Below are 21,579 nucleotides of genomic sequence, written 5' to 3' on the forward strand. Positions count from 1 at the left end.
CCCTAGGGGTGTTCCCAGTCTGGAAGTGTGACATGGCTCCTGCATAGCTAATTTTCCAGCCTGTACAGGTGCCAGAGGGACCCTAGGGCACGGGGGGGAAGGAAGGACAGTTCTGCATATCTAAGGCGGTGGGATTCTTCCAAGCTCCTGCCTTGGAATGCAAGTCATCCTATGGGGAGGGGTGGGTAATACCCCAGCCCAGACAGGCTTTTGTTTCTGACCTCTCGAAAGCGGCGGCCCTCCCCGGGAGGTCAGATACTTGTCTGTTTTTAAAGCAGGCAGGCCAGAACCATTCATTCAGTGAGCTCACTGGCAGTTAGTAGGTTTTTCAAGGGGCACCTCCAAGATACCCTTTGGGTGCATATATTAATAGCCATCACTGGAATCAGTGAGGGTTTATTAATAAGAGATGTTTCATACCAAACATCCCTAGGTTCAGAGAAGCCATCATGTAGATGGGGAACTTGTACTGACAAGTATCCAGCACATGTACTTAAAATGGCTTCCCGCACACTCACTATGTCAAAGAATCAACAAAGACATAGTAGGGACATATTGCTCATGCGTATATGCCTTCACTTGTAATATCATGCACCCTGCCTTAGGGATGAAGGCGTGCTGTAGGGGTGACTTAAAGATATTACAAGCACTGTTTTAGGGGTCATGGCACACAAGTGTGTGCCATATCGTATTTTCAATTTTGGGAGCACCTTGTCACACAGTCTGTAATGGCAGTCTGTATAAGGTTGGTGCTGGGTCCCTCAGAGTGGCACACGTTGTGCTGCAGCTCTGAGGGGCTCTCGTCAGTACCAATGCCCCAGGTATCAGGGGTACCATTTACTAGGGATTTAAGGGGGAGAGGGGGCGAAGGACCTGCTCACTTGGGGATCAAGTGACCAGGAGTCTAGTTTTAGGGAAGACGCCCTGGGGACCTGGTTAGCAGGGACCCAGTGCACTTCAGCCACAGTTTCATCTAAAAGCCAGGCACAAAGTGAGGGGTACTGCAACCAGAACCCAGTTCGCTACAACTCTCCTTTCTGAAATCCCATAATCAGGTTTTATTTCCTCAAACAATGTGAGGTCCTCATGATAGAATCCCCCTATTCTTTTCCGCCTGATCTCTACCATTCCATGAAGGATTTCCCCTCCAAGGCATAGGTAAAATCAGGACTGTCAATTAAAGGCATTATACTGAAGGTGAAAGTCTCAAGCCCATTCTTTACGGCTGCCAGATGCCATGTCTCCAGTCTGATCCGCAATACCAGGAAGGAATTAAGTCTCCCATACCCTAACTCTTTATAGTAGCCATGAGATCTTTCAAATATGTACGATCTGGTGATTGCTTCCACTCTCTGATCTCCTCTAACATAAGAGTTGAGCCAGCCAGCAGCAGCCGATCAGGTTCAGAATTTGCACGCCTCCTTCCTCTGGGCGACTATGGCATGACCTTTAAATAATCACCCCCAAATGAAGTCTTCAATTAGCACCTGACGTTTTCCCATAATGCCTGTTGGTGGTGTGATGTTTGATCCAGAAAGAGGGCCTTTAATATATTTATTGTAAAGACCCGATAGGCCTTCAGGACGCCATGAATGCAGTTCCCGTTTAACTGGCTGAAGTATCTAGAGACAGTCTGCACCAGCCGTCTTGTGAAGCTTTAACTTTCAGTCCCAAATATGGACTACTTCCTTTAGCCCCTGGTATGAGAAACGTGGCTTGAAGTTGCTCTTGGTGGCTGAGGCATTATGAGGCTGAGAATCTGAGCCGTTTAAATAATTATATTAATGCCAGAGACATTGCTTTTAGGTACAACCTCTCGGATCTAAGCTGCAATGAACATGCTACCTTGGTAAGCACCAGTAAGATTATAGCAATGCACATACAGATCCACATGCAGATTCTGTTGCCCATGGTCCAGTCTATCTTCAACACCTTAATTTAGGTAGACTTTAAAGGCTTCCCACTCAACATGAGTGACAGCCACAGAGAAAGCATTTTCTCCAGGAATAGTGGCATAACATCTTTAATAGTGACCCTGTAAGTTCATCTCTAAGTGCGTAGGGATTATAGCCGCCAACTAGGAATACTGGTAAGCAGTAAGAGAGAATACAATCCTAAATATTTTCCTAAATTATTCAGTTAGTGATAAAAGTCCTCACAAGTGTAGGGAACAGACTATCATATCCTGCCTGTTGTGTACCTCATGTATGGAAGACAACTTTGAATATTCCCTAGAAAGAGGGTATGCAGCCACCATATGTCAGTCAAACTTCAAACCCCAGTCCAAGTCACCTATTTTTCAGTGAGGGTACATATAGGGGAGGGTCATGAAGGTGAATGGCCTTGTAATGAATACATTGAAAGACCCTTCTCAAAGTTCCCCCTGATCAATACTGGTACTTAATGGCAAAAGATGGCACAAGAATACAAATTGCAGACCCTCATCTTTTTTTTAAAAAAATGTACTTGACAGAGAAATGTACATAAATAATCTACATTTATATGCAGATACACAAAGTGCATTAGATACTTGTAGTATTAAGGGTGCAAAGCAGAAGAAGACTGACACCTAAATAATCCTTAGACGTCCACTGTCATCAGTGGTCTTTTTTTATTTTATTTTTAAAGAAAAGTCTTCTTCGCCAATATTTAATTGTTTGGCCTCAGGGGTAATAATTAATCCATTCTAGGGCAAAACTAAATTTAGCCAGTACCACAGCATTGAAGGTAAAGTGGGGTAGAACACTGTTCCTTCACTGTCCAAGCCAAAAATAACAGGTTGTTAAAGTAATATCTGAATGTTTTAGGTCCAAAACAGTACTAGCTACTTTAGTTTAGAATTAGATCTAGCACCCATTGTGTACAAGCATATGTAGTTCATCAGCACCTTCTGTGTTACATTTTAAGCATTTGGAAGCTTCACAACAGTTCCATTTAAGCAATTTCTATGTTATGAAATACAACAATTTAAGATTCTGAACATGATGTAAGTGAAGACTGGATGCTCTGAATGTATAAAAAAAACCAATTATTAGTTATTTTATAACATCGGCAGTACAAACTTCCCAGCCAAAACCAGAAAACCACTTTTGAGAGAGATTTTCTAAGTCATTAACAACACAGCAGATGATAAAAGGCCATTACAAAATAATTGTCCAACTGGACTAAGTCCAGACTTCGACCATGATTTTATAGTGCAATCTTAAAATATACAAGGTAACAATGGGTTATCAGAGAGAGAAGAATACACATTTAAAGATGTGATGTCACAAGAACTGACCCATTAGTTCCACAGGTTTGTTGCCGGTAGTAAAATCTTAAAGTGCACTCTTCTGTAAAACTTCAGATCACTGAGGTACCTCAAAAAAGTAAATATTCTAACCAAGCCCTGTAGAGAATATATCATTAATATCGGTACAAAATGCATGTATGTATTGTACCATAGTGTCCCAATAACACACATTTAAGTCTGGCAGTGCAGGATCTCCCCTTCATGCCAGCAGTTTAACGATACAAATAGCTCTTCTTGCCTTTCGATAGCCCTATACAGAGCTATTACTTGCTGCCTCCAGGTGCCTCAAATACAAATTGGGGATGCACACAGGGGCAAAGCTAAACATTATAAACATTTGGGCAGAATACTTATCTTAACATTACACGGCCCCATTAGGGTAATAGGAAGCCTATTCCAATTGCGGAAGTGTCAAACACATTTTTTCAAGTGCATTATCAAAAAATATTTTCACAATTTGCCTGATATTGCTTCATATCTGGATATTGGGATAGACAGCAACTCTAACCACCCTTGTGTCCTAATCCTGTGGGTGCACAGTTTATTATCATTTGTTTTCTTATCCATGTTTAATTTGTAACCATACAGTTCCTTTGCCAATCCTCGTTTTCTTTATTCTTTGTGCAGCGGAAGAGGAGTTTATCTTCATTAAGGCTCAAGCTGCACTGATTAGACATATCCTAAATCGGGTTTCCTGGTCTATCCACATCCATGAATATCTGCCTCCACCAAGCTGAAGTGTGGGGAACAAGTCCTGTGGATACTGGGGAGGGGCTACCTATACCACAGGCCCCCCACGGCACAGGGGGGAGGCAGTCGATTTGCGCCCACCCATGGGCAATTCCCTCCATTGCACCACCCAGTGTGCTTGTGCTGCCCTGCATTACTTCACTACAGGAAGGATAAGAAGGCCCTGCCCCACGGGATACTTAGTGCCCCCCCCCCTTCTTCCTGCAGGAGCATAGAGCTACTCGTGCTGCCTCATCTGCCTGCACATAATTAACAGTCAGGCAAGCTGGCACGAGAAGCACCCTACCAAAACCCAGAATCACAGGATGGGGTGCATGAAACCAGCTAACATACTGGCGCAATCCATGCAGTTCCCAAAGCGCAATCCAGAGATACCGTCGGATCCACCACAAAGATTAAATGAATGCCATTTTATCAGCAATCAAGACTTCGAGGGTACTCCTGGAAATGAAAGTGGACACAGTGGCTGAACACAGTGGCTGAACACATTAACCTACTCAGACAGGATCGGAGAAAGCGGTCTGAATGAGTGATACTCATGGAGAGTTCTCTAGATGACCTCCAGCCTAAGACATTGGACCTGCAAAAGCAACTGTGGGACCTGCAAGAGCACGTATAACTCCACGAGGTGCAAACAGAGAGGTGGGCCAGGCATGTCAAAATACGCATAACTGGTCTTTCTGAGAGCAGCGAGGGCCCCAATGTGGTAGACCACTTGGAAAACTGGTTTAGCGACCTGGTGCTTGCAAAGGAACTGACACAGTTTTTCTTTATCAAGAGCGCCCATCAAGTTCCCACAAGGCACACCACTCCAGAGGGACCTCCACACCCGATCGTCTCCAGGTTCCTACATTTTAAAGACTGCGTTGCGATCCTTCTGGTGGCTCGACAATTAAATTCGGTCCTCCAAGACAAGCACTATATTCTTTTTACAAACTAAACCTTGGCGGATCGCACTAACCGGTGCCCTTTTTTGGGGTCAAATGTAAACTAAGAGACCTGGGCCTCAAATACACCTTCCTGATCCCCTTGAAATTGAAAGTGATTGGGACAATAAATCTTTTCTTTTTTTTTTCCCCTCAAAGCCTTCCAAGGCCTGGGACTGGCTCTAGGCTATGGCGTCACTCTCAATCAAGCCGATGGATAGAGAAGGGGCAACCAGTCGATGGAACAGAGACAAAAAGACACTATTCCCAGAGAAGGTCAAGGATGCCCGCCAATCTGCTCCTGAAGTGGTGGCGGCTCCCAAGGGGGTCATTCAGACTCCTCGTCAGTCATATTAGAAACCAGGAGTTCTCCTTGTCAGTCATATCAGGAACCGGACGTTCCCGGGCTTTTACCCTATTGGACCCATGCTTGCTCCAACAGGTCACTCCCCCAAAAGCAGACAGCATTATATAGACTGATGGTGGTTCATCGTATATGATGACTTAGCCAAGGCTCAAACCAGAGAATTAAACTTGCCAGCCCCCGAGGTTTGGATCCTCTCCTGGACTGGGTGGGGATCACCCCTTCAATCAAACCGTCCACACTCTGGATCCCCGGCCAATACCTGGACACTCTTCTTCCTGTCCCGCCCCGCCCCACAGGATGAGCTGGTTACCTAGTCTGGGCAACAGGCTATTGCCATACCACCCACAGTACTTTGTTGTTGTTCTTTTATCATTTGATTTAATGGTTCTTGTTGATAATGCTATCAATGTCTCCCCTCAGATGGGACTCTCTCATGCACCTTAATCCTCCTTATGATCTAAATCATGATTTTCGGACTTAGAGGGGGTGTAGTGAATCCGATCTTGTTTTAATGGGAAGCAGGAGGTAGCTTAGCCCTCTGGTTTGTAGATTCATGCCCCTATCACCCAGTGACTTTTACCCTACTTAGTTTGCTCTATTTTAGTGCATTTATTTAATTATATCTTTCAAGATGGCTGCACTGTTTCTAGTTAGGCCAATGTTTTAGTTTCATGTTATCAGTGCCACCGCGCTAAGGCGTCAATACCAAGCGACAAAGATAAACAAACTATAGGTATTCACATTAGGTACTTTCCCTCTTTGCGCTTTCGAGGGAATTGTTTATATAACGTGCCACCCCAAGCATATCTTGCTATCTAGTGTTTGGGAACAGACCTACATCAGGGGTCCGATCAGATCTGTATAAATACATCTCACACAGATAAATAGTCAGAGGGATTCCGACCAGGTTCCATCGCTGCTATCTATGCTGCACGTCGCCTTGACGCTGACCCAGTCTTCGTTTCCCCACAGAGTCTGAGCTAGAGACCTCATTCCAAGGTAACAAGGGTTGGGGGCGGCCCTCTTCTCATGGACACCACATTGGCAGATTAAGTTTAGCTCTCTTTAGGTTAGGTTCATCATGTTAGAGTATTAGTACATATCATCTCATGTCATTTTATATTATAGCCACATTGTGGTGGGGTGGGGAGGGTCTTTGTACTAATGACTTGTTTTCACAATTCTGTTTCTTGCACTGTTCCTTATCCTAATTATTGCAGCCCATGCAATTTACCGTAGACTGCAGGATTATTAATAAAAACCTATTAAGCTTTTACTGCATCTCCTTCATTGCCTGTGTGTTTGACTGAGACATGCTGTGCATGTGAGAAAGGGGTCATCTCCGTTTAACCACAACACTCCCGATATGGTGCATTCGAGTCCATGCGTAAAGGCTGCCACAAATCACCTTTTACTATTTGGGTTTTTTGGGAGGTACTACTTGTGAGCCGAGAGGGTTGGGACGACAGTTGCGACTTGTCGTAGGACAGGCATAGCCACCTACAAACATAAGTACGGTCATCCTTAAACCAGCAGTCTTGCCTACTGCAAGAGTCAAACTACAACATGGTGTTTAGGCACTAATTCACAGATACCCGGACTATCACAGTCTCACACAAAAAAGGTACCCTAAGTACCGTTATACGGAGACTTCCGTGGCCTTGGGGAAGATCCTCCTCAGCTCAACAGGGAACACTTAACTAGGCTGTAGGTTGTTCGGCTCTACGATTAAAATAACTTTTCTCCCCACTTGGTGTTCGGTCTCTATTACCTATTACAAAATATGGCCAATGCCATAGACATTCCTGAGAATGTTAGACCAGCATTAAAGTTACACCTAGTAGCGCATGGTTTAACAGATGAGGGCGGGGATGTCACATTCATAGTAGAAGCTAATGAAGCTTACCAAGCAGAAACATTCTACTCTTGGGTCACCTTCCCTGAGGAAGACCAACGATCACATACATTCCACACTTACAAAATAGCTAATGTCAAACAATGGTACTGATCATACCAGTATCTTGAAATACCTATCAAGAACGTCAAAACTGGTTTAATGGTGCCCTACCACATGTAATACAGCTCGTGAGACGAGGCCCCTTAGGTAATGGCGGATCAACATCATTCCATAACACTCTCACTCACCCACTCTTTCCTTTTCGAATGATCAGAGAGTTCATATTTTTGTCGGAATAAGTGCACTGAAAAAGCATAGTATACAAGACGATCTGTTCTAGGTCTGTCGCTTTTTTATCTGTATTGGAAAACTCAATATATAAGGGTGTGTGGTTTAAAAAAAATAAAAAATACAAATAAAAAAAAACATATCCGAGGAAAACAACAACCCTTTATCAGTTGTGTAAACTGTTCTAAGGATCGGAAGAGGGTAGAGGCCTTCAACCCTGTGGGACTAGAGAGCTTAGAGGACTTACAGATGGCAGCCCTTCTACCTTGGTATGTAACAAAACATTAAGGATTTGAAGAACTAGTACTTCTGACTAGCTGTGTATAAAATGCCCTGTTGTTTGTTATCATACAGGGGGTCCTCGTATGATTTAGTGCTTTGTGTCATAGTATGTACAGAAGCCAGCACCTCTCTCCCCAAGTGTGTGATGTCATTAGGCAAACATTGAAAACAAAACACATTCGACCTACCATTTTCAAGAGTGGATGCAATTCTGAGCCATGTGCAGCCTCAACAGTAGCAGTATTTTCAAATAAACCCAAAAGGTACAAACTACCCGGTTCTTCAGGACATTGCATGGATAATGAAGTAAAAATACAGCCAGAAATGTAGCACCAGAATAGTCATGGCAGGGCTGGATTGGGACTAAAATTAGGCCTGGGTAACCAAAGAAAAAGTGGCCCACGTTTGTGGATAATGACCTTTCATGAAACATAGCTTAGTATCAGGAGAATACGTTTTGGAGAAATCTCCAATTAATTAAGCTTTCTAAGATAGCATTGTCCAAGACTACAAACACCTTTACTCTACTGCAACTCACCCAAAGGTCGTCATACTTGATCTTCAGGCCTTTACATTTATCTACTTCGGGTACCTGAATTTGTTGGTTTCCTTAGTCTGTGCCCGCCTTTAAGACACTAAAATGCCCCATATGACATCAGGCTACGAGTCAAAGAACCATGTACATCCTTCCTGTCTAAAGGCTTCTGCTCCCTCTCAAGTAACCATGGGCCCTTCTCATCCTAAGGCCTTGAGACATTGGCTCATCATTGACACAACATACTGTTCCCAGCTGCAGAGTCTCTGCCTGTTATGCAGAAGTTAAAAGGGGCACATTCTTCTTTACAAGAGGCTGTTTTATTACCTTGTTTTTCTCCATACAGAAAGGAAAGTTGTGGCAGCTGTGCTTATCTGTGTAATGAACTGTAACGAATAAGGGGATGGGACTTGTAAAGCAAATGGACAGGATTTCCCTGCAGTGCTCTGATGTGTGTGTCGGATGTAAAGGAGAAATCAAAATCCTCTTAAAGCGGTCTCTAACGAGACCAAAAAAAACAAAACATGCTACCACTAACCAATAAAAAAACATGAGTGACAACAAAGCCAACCAATGGTAAGTAACGGGCAGGCTTGAACTCCTTTACATTTTTTTTTCCAGTTTTAAGATAACAACAAATTGCACAAGATATAGCACATGCGGTCTCAGGCAAGACCTAAAGACTGGGTTATGGTCCGATATGGTCATGAGGCAGATGTCCATAGTAGCATGGGACATTAATTTAAGGCTGGCAAATACCATATCCGAGACACTGCATGTTAACTGTCATAGTGCACTACATACTATAAGAATGTTTAGGGGGCTCCGATCTATTAGAGGAGTTCAGTTTATAATCCACAACAGTTAAAATCATCAAGTCAAACTAAGGGCCTGATTTAGATATTGGCAGATGAGTTACTCAGTCACATTGGTGACAGAAATCCCCGTCAATGAAACTTAAATACCATAGGATATAATGGGATTTAGATTTCGGCAGACTGGATATCCGTCACAGTTGTGACGGAGTAACTTTATTGCCTATACCTAAATCAGGCTCTAAGTCACCATACCACCCAGCAAGCTCAACTGAAAGCTTGATGAATATCTGGATTATCCATATTAGGACAATACACTGAATTTAACATGAATATCTAGTACATAACCTTAATTTGATTATAGCCTAGCACCCTTCATTATCAGCTATTTGTCATAACACACATATGCCACTCCACTTTTTACTAAGAACTGCAATACCCCATGAAGACATCTGTTCCGAGACACATACTAATTGCTCATATCTCATTTGCTTGTATGCAGGTCTATTTTAGTAAGCAATAGGGGTTTCAAGCATACACACGATATCAGCATTATAAGTAGCAAATACTTCATTTACTAATCTTCGCTTATGAGAGCTATTTGAACCTCACACTGCCGCAAATTAAGTTTCCATGCACCTGTCATATCTGTCAATTACTATTCCCTTAAACTTCATGTTAGCTGTATAATTTTTGCAGACCCTGAGCACCTTCATCACCCACCTGCCATTTGTAGGGTCGAGTGCACAAGCGCGCCCTCCCTATTGTAATCTCTTTGGGCTTTGAACCATGCCCATGTCACGCCCGTCTTTTCCGTTGGTTCGTGGGCTTGCATTTTAAAATCTGCTTGATTTCCTTAGTGAAAGGCATGCATACGTCATGCCTTTTCTGGTGTTTAGCCCTCCTCGAGTGCAACCGCCAACTACTGAAAACATACGAGGCTCCATGTTTCCAGTTTGGTTTCTGCGCTACTTTACATTTTTATTTTCCACTCAGCGTGATTGCGCTGGGTTTTACACAGCGCAATTACACTGGGTTTTTTGGTTTTAAATTTCAGTGAGATCGCGATGGGTTTTACATAGCGCGATCGTGTTTTTTTTCTTTCAATTTATGTGGCAAGAAAAGTCCAGTTTGGAGTTTAGAGCGCTAATAGGTCTCATTCAAGCGAATGTGAGACCCGCTGCATTGCAAATGCTCATTTCTTTTGCAGCTGTATCCCTTTGCACCCTTCCCTAAAATACAGTACCCTGACCTGTGCTCACCAAAGGGAACCTCAACCACCCGGGGAAAATCAACTTCTCCTCTGCAGTCAATGATAGATGGCATCAACAAGGCCTAATCGCAACACTCTTAAAAAAAACAAGCGTGTAATCATGACTGAACCCATTTTATCAATATATCGTGGCCATAGTAATCATAATTTGAAAGAGAAAATTAGGTCATTATACTCATTGTACTTGTTTCTCTATATACCAGAGCCTTACCTCCTATACTCCACCCCCTTACTCAACATCAGTTAGGGTATGTCAAGAATTAGTATAATTCAGTGGTTCCCAACCTTTTGATTTCTGTGGACCCCCCACATTAATGGAACCAAGGGACCCCCACTGAATCATCATTGGAATCCGGGGACCCCCGCCTGAGTCATCACTGGAAGCTGGGGATCTAATTTGTCAATATTTGTTAATATTTTTTTTTATTTTCTAGGTTCTTGCGGACCCCCTGAGAAGGCTTCACGGACCCCCAGGGGTCCCCGGACCACAGGTTGGGAACCACTGGTCTAATTAATACGGCACTGAATATGTGACTGGTATCCAGCTGTGGATTTAGGCACTCTGGACGATCAGATTATTAAGTCTTTAGCTTCAGGCTCCACCTTGCACACAAAAGTTTGATCAATTTCAGTTTTGAATGCCTCTACATGTCATAGAAGTTATTTACCTAATGCCCCCTGGCACCCAAGAAAGAACACTGGTAGAAAGACTCAGAAACAGTGTTAAAATACCTTTTAAATAGCATCAGTTCTGAAAATACACACATTTTAGTTCTACATACATAATTTTCAACCTAATTAGATGAAACCAAAGCTTTAATTTACTAGGCTGGGCTACAAACAGGAGAGTTACTCAAAGGTAGCTTTAGAGCTAGCAATAGCACCCGATTATCTATGCTGGAGAACCCTGGCCTACAAGCAAAAAAAAAAAAAAAAATCCTGAAACAAGATGAAATAATCCACATTTATCAGAATGGGGGTAGAGGATGTGGAGGGTACTTTCCTTGTGTGAAGTCTTGCTGAAAAGGAAACATGCATGCCTGTTAAATTTGAGAATCCCCGTCCTTTATATATAAAAAAATAAAGCCTTCATGAACAATTAGACTATGATGGATCTGGAAAGTTTCCCTTCGCTGCCTTCTATTTCAAGTCATTGTCTGTTTCCAAATGTTCGATCTTTCCCCTCATGTCCTTCAACTTCTGATCTTTCTAGTCAACATTCTCTTCCTTGTCAACAATGAGCTACCTCATTCCCAGTGGGTCTGTGATCAAACTCTAATTTGTTCGACAACTGTTCCCACATCTTCTGCAGGCCAATGTACAATTTTCAGGGTCTTAGCATGATTGAACTTAATCTCGACACAGTGGATTTCTATTTCTTCTCCATGATTTTAAATAAACTGAAATATTTCAGAGCACGTAGGCTCACAGGCTTTAGGATTAAGACTATCAGATGCTGTCCCTGGTCCTCGTTTTCATTTCCCCAAACTGCTACAACTACAGCTGGAGAGTCAGGCAAAGGGGGGCGGAGGAAGCGTCTAGAGTGGTCTTACATGCTGTGGGTGTCGGCATTTTACTATAAGAAAGAATCACTTGAGGCAAGATTCTGTAATAACTATAACCCTTTGGACTAGCTCTAAGCCCAAGCGTTTTATTGCCAGCCCAAGGGTCTGTATCACAGCCACTTCTGGAGGCAGGATACGGAAGCTTCAAACTACATAATATAAAATCTCTCTTCAGTTTTTTTTTACCCGTCTTGGATCGTGGCAACGGAGTGACCTGGGAGGAAGAACCAACAACAGGGAAACAGTTTTCTCTCTCTGTTTGGCTGTTACCAACCGCCTGTGCACTTGTAACGTCTACCTCTACTACTCTTTCATCCAGATTAAAATCATGCTGCAGGTTATACAGGTTGGAAAGCTCTGCTTTGCTGTTACTGTATGCAGATAAGTAGCATGGGATACTACATATTCACTAACACAGGCATCTTTGGCAAATTTTAAATGTTTACTTGTACTCCCTGTTCCATTACTAGTACATACTGAGCCTTTTTACACAGTAGAGCAACTATAGCTCAAAGCTTCAGCTAAGTTGTCAGAAATGTAAGTACAGTTTAAAGATTTATTTGTCCATCAAAGATGTTTTAACTGGCACTGCCACATTATTAGGGATGTGGCCAGGAATTGAGAGTCATCAATAACTTTTTTCAAATTGACCAGCTCTTTCTACCTACCTTTCAAACAAAACTAACAGGGGTAATACTGGAAACATGGTTGCCACTCACTGTTAACTTGCTTGCACTCCCTCCCCACCACCCCATCTCACTGCTGCCCCCTTCAGCATCCACTCCAGCTTTCTTGCTTCCTCAAACCATGGGCTAAATTATAGTAGAGCAACACTGCCTCACCATCTAATCCACATGCTGAATACAGGGCTAGTTCAGACAGTTTACAATAGTGGAAGCGGAAGTCTCAGACTCCAAGCCTGCGAGGTGCAGGGCCAGCTCGGACACCACGGTGGTTGCTGCTCCCAATGGAGCAGTGGCCCGTACTAATAGAGGACAGTTAAATTCACTGAAAGCTTCTGTGTGGTGCATCGAACACGAAAGTTCAAAAGATTGATGCAAGCAGGTAAGGTCTTTCCTGCGGTCTACCCGAAGCTCAACTGGTTTCAGTTAGGTACTAGTTACAGGAAGCTGTTCAAGGACAGCCCTGTTAGAAGCTAGAGCCTAGCTGGCATCTTTTCCACAAAGGCAACACATCCCCATCTTATAGGCCTTCAACTATGACATGCCTGCTATAGCAGTTGGATTACCCCCTCTTAACCATGTTGCTTGAATGTGGATTTACCTTAATGAATGAAAGACCAGAGGCGTTTGGCAAAACTGGAACAGCTGGTTTAATTAAACCCAGAGGCCGGGAGGGCAGTACAGAGTTGGGGTTTGATGACTGTCGCAAGGTACATTGGTTCTGAGCGTCATTATATACATTTCTCAAAGCGCCATAAAACAATTCTATGCATTCTTTGAAAAAAGGAATCTGGGCCTAGTCACGGAGTCACAGATCTGACTATCTGATAAAGTGCGCAAGTGGATCTCGACCTTAGGTGGACATAATGTGGGCCAGTAGGTAACATGTTCAGATGTCGGGCATGAGGAGCACATGATCACTGCGTGTTGTGTGTGTGAAGTGTTGATTGGCTGAGTGTTTCTAACTTCATGTGACATCTAACTTCTATGGTGTTTTTGGAAAGCACACCCCTCCAGCCAAATGTGTCTTATTGGGGGGGCAATCTCCTAGGACCATTGTGGTGGTGTTGCCTACCTCAGTGATCAATCTGAGTTTTTCCTGTTTGTGCATTTGTCTACGGGATACGCGTCACCCTACCTGTGATCTGTCAATCAGTTCCTTCAGGCCTAGGTCGCAGGGCTTGCATGACTATGTATTTCCGATTTGGGGTTGATGAGGAAGTCTCTTTGGGTGGATTCGACAACAGTTTTTTCCCCTACAGCAGGAGGGGTCTGGTCACCCACCAGGGGAGCCAGGAAAACCAATCAAATAACCAGTACTGCTCAGAGGCACCTCACGCCTTTATGTCAGCTAGTAAATGATGCAGTGCTTGGATGGCAAAAGGTAGTGTCCCATTGGTCAAGTAGTGACTAGGGATAAATGTACAACAGAATGCACCGATCCTGGGACACGTACCACCCTCCATCGCGGTCATCAAGTCCAAAACAAACCAATGTTGCATCATCATGAGGTGGATGGCTCTTAATTCTTCCTTGATTGCATTTAGGCCAAGCTCAGCATTGTTGATGATTTTCATCATCTTTCACCTTATTTGCAACCAGCGGGCAGTTGTTTTGTCTGTAGGGTGAAGGAGGGTATGGACCCTCCTGCGTTTACTTGAGTGTCAATGAATAGTCTAAATTTTTCAGCAATGTTCTTGTCCTGAGCCCAGACAAAATAATCAGTTCTTTTCTCTCAAGCCTGATTCAACAGAGTTGTTTTCTTCTGTAGCGGATGTTGGAAGAACTCAGACAGGCCTTCTCCAGGGATGAGCAGTGTTGGTGTGTGTATGGTCATGAGGGAGCAGAGGCCCTGCCATCCGGGGACAAGCTGTGCGTAGGCAAATTCTCCACACTGTCAGAAGAAGTCCATCAGCGCGGAGGTGCCCCACTGCATGTCTGGTTCACATGCAGTATTACTTCACAAAGCTAATTCGTGCTGAGCGCGATTGCCCCTTTGCCTCTGAAACACAAGGAATACAGTGCAAGTTTTCGTACAATTAGGGGTTGCCCATTCCCTTCTAACAGCGTGTACCTATCCATTTCAGCATCCTAGATTTCCTGACATGAGGCACCTATGCTGATATTCAATCCTCCTAAATGAGGCTCATTTCCTCTTGTATCATTGAGGTGGATGGGCCTACACAGGAACTTCATGTCCAATGTCCATTTGTTATTAAATAAGACTGCCCCAGACATGCTAAGGGCCACTGTGGGACCACAGACGGAGGCAGGAGCGGACACATTTGTGCTACCTCCAAGAACTTATTTTCTGGAAAGTCTTCGGGCCAAACAGTGTCCTCCCCTACAGTGTCTCACCTGCACATCCTGTCTAGCTCAGTTTGAATATCGCTAGGCTTGGTGTAAAAGGTACAGTGTTAGTGGGATTGGTTCCATATTGAGTGACGTTTACTACTACCCTATGAGGTTCCACTCTACTACATTGTAACTTGGCCCTAATCCCATATAGGTACAGATGGATGAGACATCGGGGACTATATCCTGCGATGAATAAAGCCTAGCTGCACCTATGGTGCATGGGATCAGTGAACAGACATAGCACAGTCTGGCTGATGTCTGGGTGCCCACAGTGGTCACATGCTGATAACATGTGTTGCGTAAGAGTGCGCTGTGTAGTTTGTGTGGAATACTAACATTAGGTTCAGTGTAATTATAAGTGATGTGGGAAAGACCCCTATGCAAGTGCAGTAGAAATGTCAAGGTAAGTTCTATGTGACCAGGCAGATTTCTGGTATGGATAGATGCGGATGCGGCCACACCCACAGCAAACAGAGGGTATACATCAGTGCAAAAATACACAACTTTTGGAACTCTGCAGGTTTCAAGATGGCTTTGTGGGGAAAACATCTGTAGTCTTCTGGAGAATGGGGGGTGTCTCTGCTCTGTCAAGGTGCTGCGGTACCAGGGGTGCCTTTGCTTTTGGAAAAAGAGTTAATAGAAGAATGTCTGTAAAAAAAAAAAAAAAGTCTGTGGTATAGTTATGGAGGATTTGCCAGTGAGGGTGTAAGTCGCACGTCAGAGAAGTGGACCCAGGCCCCTCTTCCTTCCACTTTAAGGGCAGTAGGTGTTGCAAAGATTACTCTGTTGGGCCCTTCAAACTTGTCCTCTTTCCATTTCCTCACGAAGTTGCGAATGTAAACTTCCTGCCCAGGTTGAGGTGTTTGGTACGGTAGCCTAGGGACAGTGCACTTAGGAGTTCTGGTGGCAGACCTATCTAGAAAAGAACTTGGCATGTTTGATTAACTCCGATATACATGCAGCTTGTCCCATAGTACATGAGAACTCACCTCAGCCCTTAATTTGGTCCGTGTCTTTGTGATGGATACTCCCATGAGTCTGTCCGTTACAGTCTGGTGTGGTGTAAGGTGGTGCTTGCTGCTAGGCGTGTATTTAGTGTGAACAAGGCAAGGGGCAGACAGTAAAGTCACTTTTTGTTAAGACTTGCAAAACATTTAGTTTAATTTGTGTTTTTCAACAGCCCGTTGAGTCTCTCAAAGACACCGCTGCTTTGGGGATGCTATACTGCTGCCAATTTGTGCACTATACCTAAAAAGATGCAGAGTTGGTCAAACATGGGAGTTGACAAAGTGCCTGTCATTGTCTGATGGGATGACCTCTGGTATTGCACTCCCCCCCCCCCGCCCTGGTATTACCTCCCTGACGAGGAACGTGGCTGCTGCCTTGCTCTGCATGCTAGACTGGCTTCAATCCACCTGGAGTATGAGCAGACCATTGTTATCAGAAATCAATAGCGAGCACACCGCTCAATCATATTGATAAAATTGATATGCAGTGTCTTGAATGGTCCTATTGGTCGACAGATAGCTGATGACACGACCTTCAGTGCAGGTTTGGGTGAGTATAGCAGGCAGATGGTACACCTATTTAAATACATGTTTTCCACTTCAGTAAGGTTGGGTATAAACCAGTCGCTCAGCTATCATGTTACCTTTTGCCGTGTGTGCCAGTAAGTGCAATTGGGGTAAGGGTACATTGACTAGTCTCTGGGTACATGTCAGTATATAAGGTTGTGGCAGTTTGTGCGCAATCACTGGCTAACCATCGCCAATTTTCATCGGGAAGTGCAGTTTCCTGCAATTCCCTCATGTATAATCTTGCTGTCTCAGTGTATGGCTTGTCCATGATGGTCCTGTCTCTGTAGTTTGCAGTGAGGTGACCATGTGTGTGTTTGACCATTCTGTAAGCAACCTTTTTCGCAATCTGGTCAGCTAACGCATTCTCCCCGAGATATGAAGTCCCTGCCCCTGGTAGACACATCACATTTTTTTTTACCACAGCCACACGCTTTGGTAAAGTTAAGACCCCTAGATCAATTAGCGCTTGGATCCTGAGTGCTATACCTTCATCTGACTCCATGGAGAGCGGGTACTGGCGCACCCGGGGTAGTATAGCTCTTTTTTCGCAGTGTTATCCGTACAGGTTGGCGTTTATGAGCCCTACATCAAAGGGCCCATTAGCCCACAACTGTGGCCAAATCTTGTTCCTGCAATGTTTTTAGTACAACCATTGGTGACGGAGCCCCATTCCGTGACTCCACTCTAACCTGGATGGAATCGGCAAAGATTTCTGAGACCTTCAGGCACTCAGAAGCAACTGGTCATCAGTTATCTCCTGTATGCTGAGGCCGGGTGAGACGAAGCAGACACATGCCTCTTATGCATCTACTTGGTCGGTTGCTGGCTGGATCCCATATATGGGCTGTATTTAGACAGCCTCCAGGATGATCAGTGCTTCCCCTTGGGGTCCTGCATCGTGGTGACCTTCCCGGCAAAACCCAAATTCATGGGACAATTGCAGCTTCCGTCCCGACAGCACTTGTGTGTTAGCGATGAGGATGGCATTAGTGAAGGCCGGCAGATCGACGGCTGTCACTCTTGCTGGTCTGTCTGTGCAATGTGGGCGAATCAAGGACATAAGTCTTGACAGGGCAACCTCAGAGGTCGAGCACATCATTGTCCCGTTCTCTGAGAAACTAATGTTCATGTTTAGTTTGGCCATCAAGTCCCTTACTAGAAGATTAGTCAGGGATAAGGGGCGCTATAGCAGTTTCCCCTTTCATGCAGCTGCCTCCCACGTCTAACTCTAGGGGTTTCGTGAAGGGAACCCTCATGATTGTGCCTGAGAACCCCCTGCATGTCCATGAAGTCCTTGGACAGGGACACAATCCCTTCCTTTAGGTAGTACTTTTTTGCCACTGTTTCAATCAGGAAGCTGTAGGGTATGTTATTTATCAATATTGTTACAGTGGGCTCCTCATCGGGTTACCGATAAGGGACATGTGAGAATGGTGGTCTCACCTGTCCAGCGCAGGGGTTCACTCATGCCGACCCTGCTGTTAATCTGGTTCTGTGAGCGGAAAGAGGAATGCGGCTCAGTCCCGGCCTTGGGGGTACTCTCTACAACTTCCATGAATTTAGTCACTACATGCTAAATTCTTCCCGAACCTCTGCGACGATACCCTTACTGATGCCGCCACCTTTGCAGCTTTAACCAATGGTTGAGTGCTTCCCTGTTCCAGTATTTTGCACCGGCATTTCTGGTCCTGTTTCATCTTCTTTCTACTTACTTTCACTTCCTTTCTTACCATGACTTGTCTTGTATTCTCTCCCACCTAACGAGAGGCATTGCTGCATGTAGGTGAAATCCCAATTGTGATTACTTCTCCCAGATTTAATGCAATCCCTCGCAAAAGCTACGCCCGCTTGGCTCAAAGATCATTAGAGCTCAGAAGGCTAGAATGGAAGCCCTTAGTACGCTCATACTACATGCTGAACCCGATGGTCCATCAATATCAGACAGGGGGTGAGAAACTGAGAAACTATTTAGGCAGAGAAGAAGGGACAACTCAACAACTACAGGCTCCCCTATGCCAAGCCCACGCTACACCTAATCTTGAAGATTCAACTCTTTCCCCAATGTTCGAATTACACCCTATGTCACGCCCAGGGGTCATGCGTACCATCTGTGTCACCCCTAGAGGTCCAAGCAAATAACACCTTTCACTTCTTTCAGTTTCCACCAATGTTAAGAAATTGAAGGTACATATAAAAACATTTTTAGACAAACAAAAACAAAACAAAAACAAGAAGATTGAGGTGTTGACTTAAGATGTGCTGTCTGTGTCACGTCCAATAGTCCAAGCAGTGATGTCTCACCCCTATATCACACTCCGGGGGAATGCATACCATCTGTGCCATACCCCGCGGTCAAAGCGGTACTCTGTATCACACCTAGGGCTCAAGCATGTCATCTGTGTCACGCACAGCGGTCCAAGCAACTAAACACTAAATTTCCTAAGCCGTGTGGTGACTAAAAAGGTGACCTTGGCAGGCTCGCCACCGAGGTCACCTTTCAACTACTCAGTTTGGATACATTAAATGTGCAATGTGTTAGATTTCGCTCAGTGGCAGGGCGCTCAGGTTACATTTTTACACTTATTCCAATTTTGCCATTCACCAAATGCTGGGAGTAAGGATCAGATGTAGTCTCTTACCCACTAACGGTGGCTTCAGGGTGGACCACCACCCCGCGGTTTCTGCAGAACTTTCAATCAATAGCAGTGTCTGCTCACCTCTTTTGTTACACAGATGTAAATCCGTACGGGTGGGGTTCTTTTTCTTCAGCTGCAGTCGGGTTAAAAAAAAACTATGTCTCCTGGCTGGCTCGTCAAAGTGTTGCTCAAATGTGGATTTACCGTAAAGAATAAAAGACAAGAGGCTTTTGACAAACCAGGAACAGCTGGTTTAATTAAACGCAGCGGGTCAGAGAGCAGTACGGAGTTGGAGTCTGATGACTGTCAAGGTACATTGGTTCTGAGCGACATTATATACATTTCTCGAAGCTTCATAAAACAATTCTATGCATTCTTTGGAGAAAGGAATTCGGGTATAGTCACTGTGTCATAAATCTGACCATCTGATAAAGTGCGCAGGTGGGTCTCGACCTTGCATGGACATAATGTGGGCCAGTAGGTAACATGTTCAGACGTACGGCATGGGAAGCGAGTGATCACTGCATGTTGTGTGCGTGCTGTGTTCTTAACTCCATGTGGCATCTAACGTTTATGCTGTTTTGGGAACATGCACCCCTCTGGCTAAATGTGTTTTATATGGGGCCAATCACTTAGGACCATTGTGGTGCTGCTGCCTTTCCAAGGGATTGACTTGGGTTTTTCCTGTTTGCATGTTTATCTATGGGCTACGCGTCACCCCAGCTGTGATCTGTCACTCAGTTACTTCAGGTCTAGGTCACAGAGCTTGTTTGACCAAGTATTTCTGACCCAGGGTCAATGAGAAGGTCACATTGAGTGGATTCGACAACTGTGATGCAAGTTTGTTGATATGGGTACACATCATAGCGTATATTGACATCATTTTCAGCAATATTAACAACCACAAGGGAGACCCCAGGTTTGATCTACAACAATGCCCTTCTTGTATAAGATTAATATAAAGTATTAAACAATAAGGATTGTAATCCTTCACCATTCAGCCTAGTCACATGCGTTTCTAAGAGGGTAAAACTTTGTCCCTTTCAGAATGTGCACAAATCCTATGCTCTTAGAATAAATCCCACAAGCCCCCCCAACATTCCAGGAGGTGTCTCTATTCAGCAGATTGCACAATAAAATAAGAGCAGATCCTCCAGGAAATGGTCAAATTACCATCTACTAAATATGATCAGAACATAAACACAGGCAAGCACTTACCCTGATAACCATGCCAGCTGCCATAACAAACAGGGCAAAGAATCTGTAAGTACCTAACCCCCACCAAATCAACCAGCCCATTTACTCAGCTCATGAATTCTGCAACCAGCTGCATCCTCAGAATGGAACTCCAGACAGTGCATCTCCTCCACTCTGCGCTGGAGCATCATCAACTTTCACTCATTTACAGGAACTCGAGTGCTCAGCAAAAATCCTGATACATCATCAGTAGTCCAGTATGAGGGCCTCAGTAGCAATATTATGTTTGAGTGGCTTCTTTTCTTCCTAATGGCAGGCAGTATATTGTTTGGTTTGTCTGAGGATGACAGGATTATGTTCCTCGCTCACATTCATGGTCACAGAGCGAGGATCATGAGCACTCTTGGTGGACTGCTGGGAGACCACAGCCAGAGGCTGAAATGTCAACTGGTAAAGTTTGCCCATTGTGACGTGAACACCAAAGTAGATGCAACCGAAACGGCAGCAATATCCACATGGAAAGCACAGAAAGGAGGACCTACTAGCCGCTTTCTGGCAATCCGACTGGGGCAAGATCCACAGGCTACAGGTGGGATCAAGCACCACAGGCTAGGGTGGTGTAGGTGGCTGGCCCCTTATGTAGTGTGCAAAGCAAGGCACATTGTGCAGGAGGTCAAGGCAACCACATGTTGGTTTACAGGAGTAAAAACTAGATCACCCAATGCTCTAATTTGTATGGTAGCTTGGTCGAGCAGTTAGGCCAATCTTGGAGAAGTGCAAAGCATTTGTTGTACTCACAGCATCAATCTTGCAACTCACACAATAAAAAGAATAACTCAAGACCAATTTATAAAAGCACTTCAGATTTTTAGGCAAATTTTAAGACCAAGATTATTAAAATTGGTTAAGTACCTTTTGTGATATGATTTTTTTAATTTAATAAAAAAATAGACTTTTTGTGCATAATTACACAGCATAGGTATCAATGGAAAGTCACCTTTAAAAATACAAAGAGTATTTTGCAGGTTGGTTGAGGTCGACGGTGAGCACACCAGTGCCAGCTGGAGAAGTTCAGGCAGCTCCTGGTTCCAAAGGGAGGAGCAATGAAAGGTCTCTGGAGCTGCTGCACAGCCACTGT

The 21,579-nt window shown here is 44.3% G+C and overlaps 1 protein-coding gene across 2 annotated transcripts in view; it reads right to left on the minus strand.

The window, feature by feature from the left end:
* UBE2K (ubiquitin conjugating enzyme E2 K) overlaps nt 1–21,579 on the minus strand; it is a 164,450-nt gene that overhangs the window by 91,561 nt on the left and 51,310 nt on the right. The window lies entirely within an intron of this gene.

Source organism: Pleurodeles waltl, chromosome 1_2, assembly GCF_031143425.1.
Source record: "Pleurodeles waltl isolate 20211129_DDA chromosome 1_2, aPleWal1.hap1.20221129, whole genome shotgun sequence".
In the NCBI taxonomy this organism is placed as follows: domain Eukaryota; kingdom Metazoa; phylum Chordata; class Amphibia; order Caudata; family Salamandridae; genus Pleurodeles; species Pleurodeles waltl.